The sequence below is a fragment of the Belonocnema kinseyi genome, chromosome 3, assembly GCF_010883055.1.
Source record: "Belonocnema kinseyi isolate 2016_QV_RU_SX_M_011 chromosome 3, B_treatae_v1, whole genome shotgun sequence".
In the NCBI taxonomy this organism is placed as follows: domain Eukaryota; kingdom Metazoa; phylum Arthropoda; class Insecta; order Hymenoptera; family Cynipidae; genus Belonocnema; species Belonocnema kinseyi.
The window spans coordinates 37,076,595-37,080,350 of record NC_046659.1 but is presented as its reverse complement, the minus strand read 5'-3'; positions in this window follow the sequence as shown (position 1 = coordinate 37,080,350).

Below are 3,756 nucleotides of genomic sequence, written 5' to 3'. Positions count from 1 at the left end.
GGTAAATTTTACACAAATCTAATACCTTCTCTGATGAGAATGTAAAAATTAACAAAAAATTTCTTTAAATCAAACAAATGTTTCTTTGACCGTATATCAATACTAGAATTTCTTTTGATTTGAAGAAATTTCCTTATCATTTCCATTGCACCCGGTACGATCACGATATTACCAAACATTGCATCTATTGAGCGACTTTTCACTAGGATGGTCCAAAAATGATTTTTATGAATTTTTATATATACCGGCAGGAAATTTGTTCGGATCGATACAAAAATAAATCCATTTTTTGTTTTTGTGCATTTTATTCAGAATCCTCAATATTATCTAAATCGAGTTAAAACTTACCATTTCTCATCACAGTTAGCCATAGAATACGAATAAAATATAATTTTTCAAATATCGCCCCTATAAGTCTGTTTTCTGCGATCCCAAAGAAACCCCTTAAGAGAACAAATGGGGTTTTCCAGATTTTGGCGCTAATTATGATCTTTTTACGGGTTTTTAAATGCAAATTGTTTGTTTCTCACATAAAATAGTACTTTAAACTGATAACTAGATGTTTATATAAATTGTTAAAAAATTTATTACTTTTTTTAGCAGTTTTCTCATAGAATATAGTTAGAAAGTCGCGGGATTTAAAAAAAAACTCCCACTCTTTGTCTAATTTTCAATTAGAGGGAGGTAATAGTCCATTCATGTTAACAAAGATCATTGTGTCATATAATTGTATCAGACAAGTGATAGAAAGTTACAACTTTTTCTAAAATCTTTAACTTTGCTTCGACTTTTTAGTTATTAAAAAATAATGATTAAACATTAGAAAAAAACTATATTTTAAATATTTTTTTGTGAATATATTTTTCTTAAATAAAACAGATATTTGAGATATGCTTCAAATTTTCGACACGTATCATATTGAATGGAACTTTCCCTTGAATAAGTTACTGAGAGACTTCGGTAAGGTGTCAGATATGCAGCAATTGTCTGAAAACTTTTTTCTGCACCTTTTGCATGTTATAACTCACGGAGAAAAAAGTTTTAGTGGCTCCCACCCTTGCAAGGGTTAGAGCTACTAAACGGAATAGTAAAGTATGGACGGGCCACTACGACAGTAGAATCTACTGAACGCGTGTTTATTCGATATACATATTGAAGATGAGTGCGTTCTACTGAACAAGAATCGTACATGCGACTGCGTGCGCAGTAGGTGCTACTCTTCAGTGATTAGTAATATCGCGCTTAAAATTATAAAAAAGAATCCTTAAAAATATATAATTAGACATAATACATGATTTTTTTAAAGATATACATCCATCTACTTACGATTAATTGGTACATCGTAATTTTTAACGCTTCAATAACAATTAAAATTTCGCACGCAAAGGGGGGAATTCGAACGCATAATCTAACGCACGCTGATCAACGAGCCTAACCATTCGCCTATCAAGACTAGTTGTCATCAGCTTGAAAAACCAGGAATAGAGTTTTAAGCAGATACAAATTAGAATTATATGGTCTGAACATTCTAATTTTTCGGTTTACACTAAAAGTACGAAAATAAGATATTTTATATTACTGAATGTATTATTCATATTCTTTTCAAAACTTTAATGTCTGAATTTTCAAAAAAATTATTTATGTAAAAGTCACTTTTTGAGGGTAAAATTAGAATTAAAAATAAAATAAAAACCAAATAAAATTAAAATTAAAAATAAAATTCATTACCAAGTAGAATTATATGGTCTGAACATTCTAATTTTTTGGTTTACATACTCCAGGTTGTAACCATGGGCCAATTCGAATTTAGGAGTCAATCTGTGTTTTCCAAGCAGACGATGGCATAATCGCAGCTGCTCTTTGACGGCAATAGTATTCATTTAAAATATCTTCTATAATAACTAATATAACAAACACGTTCACACGCGATCGGCTGCCAGTCAGCGGATCAGAGAGGTTAAGCTTATAGTTTAACTCAGGAGCGTCAGAGGATTATACAGTTGATTTTACTGAACAGATAGTTAGCGTTTGTACTCTTCTGTTCAGTAGAATCAACAGAACGCTGTTTAGTGTTTCCGAATCAACGAGTAGTTGCTATTACTTTAAATCAGCTTTCTAGACGTGAATAGTAGCATATACTCTACCAGTACTCTCCCTGCTGTTATTTTTCACAGGCTTTCAAATTAATACATCCTTTCTCAGCAAAGACGCGAATCTTCAGAAAACTGCTGTAGAATATCAACAAGGTGTGACTGCAGTCAGAACATTAAAATTGGTCAACGATAGCAGAACGAGGTATAAAGTTGATATCTGACTTTAATTACTGGCTGCAATAAGTCTACCTTTTCCCGTGAGATGCTATAATCAATTAATAATTTGTTTCAGGTATTATATATATATATATATTGATATATTGATATATGTTTTCATCGACGACACGTGTTTTCTCTAGGGCAGGAAGAAGGGGGGGGGGGGTAGTTATCAAAATATGTGCAATTCCAAATTTTTCTTTGACGCTTTGCAGTAAACGTCTTGTTCTAATTCAAAGAAAAACTTTTACAAGTCATTAAAAGACCTAGTCCTTCCACATACTCCTCATTATTCCAATATTTGTTTTTGTCCCTTGTGTAAGATAGCTTTTTTGTTTAAATTAATTTTTTTTAACTTGGGATAAGAGTGGAAATAATTCACCTAAAACAACAATACTATTTAAATAATAATTTTTTTTGAGGTTAACATATTATTTGTTTGTAAATAAAAAGGCGAAGCAAAATTAGAGAGTTTAGAAACAACCGCAAGTTTTTAGCACTTATCTAAGAGAAGATAGTTATACCTAATATTAAATTGTTTAAAAACTGCAATTTTCTAGCACTATTCAGAGAGAGTATCATTAACGATAATTATACATTCTTTAAACAATCATGATTGTTAACATGATTGAATGATTGCCTCCTTCCATTTAAAATTGGACGAAAATTGAAAAATTAAGGAAAAAACCGTGTCTTTCTTACTTCATTCTATGAGAAAATTGCTAAAAACAATAAAACCCACTTTTCCATTTATGGTTTTTTTGGGAGAATTAGATGCAGTTAATATGGAGGGTGTTGAATGAAATTTACAAAAACTCCATTATCCTTGCGGCACCTCTAAATATCAATTTTCTTTTTGAAGGATTTTATTGTTTTATTTTTTTTAATTCGAACAAATTTCCGATTGGACCAGCCTATTGTTAAGCACAGCCCCGTTGATACTTTTAGCCAAAAGATATCGCTTCAGTAGAAATGGGGAGTGACCTTCATCAGACCGTTAGCAAGAAATTTGACCGTCACATGACGGTGAGCATGAAATCGGAAAAATCACGTAATTATACAAAAATTGGTTGTATTTTCATTAAGATGAATCATCAGGCAAGTTTATGATAAACCTAAGAAGTTTGAATTTGCCAGCAGATATTAAATAAAAGTTTAAAGTATAAAAAAGTGCAGTTTCCTGCTAACATATCCTTTAAAGCACTTACTTATAATGATTCTAATATACTGAATAAATACTTAAAATTAAAAGGGGTGAATTTATAGGTGAATTTAGTCTCGCCGGATATTAAATATATTATTTTGAGGATAAACGTAGTATCTATGTACACCAAACACTCGCTTTCAGTCAAGTGTCGGGGGTGGCCTTTAAAAATAACCTTGGACTGATTTCGGGGGGTTCGAAACGTAAACAGTGAGGGCGTCCTAAATCGTTTCCAATTGGAAT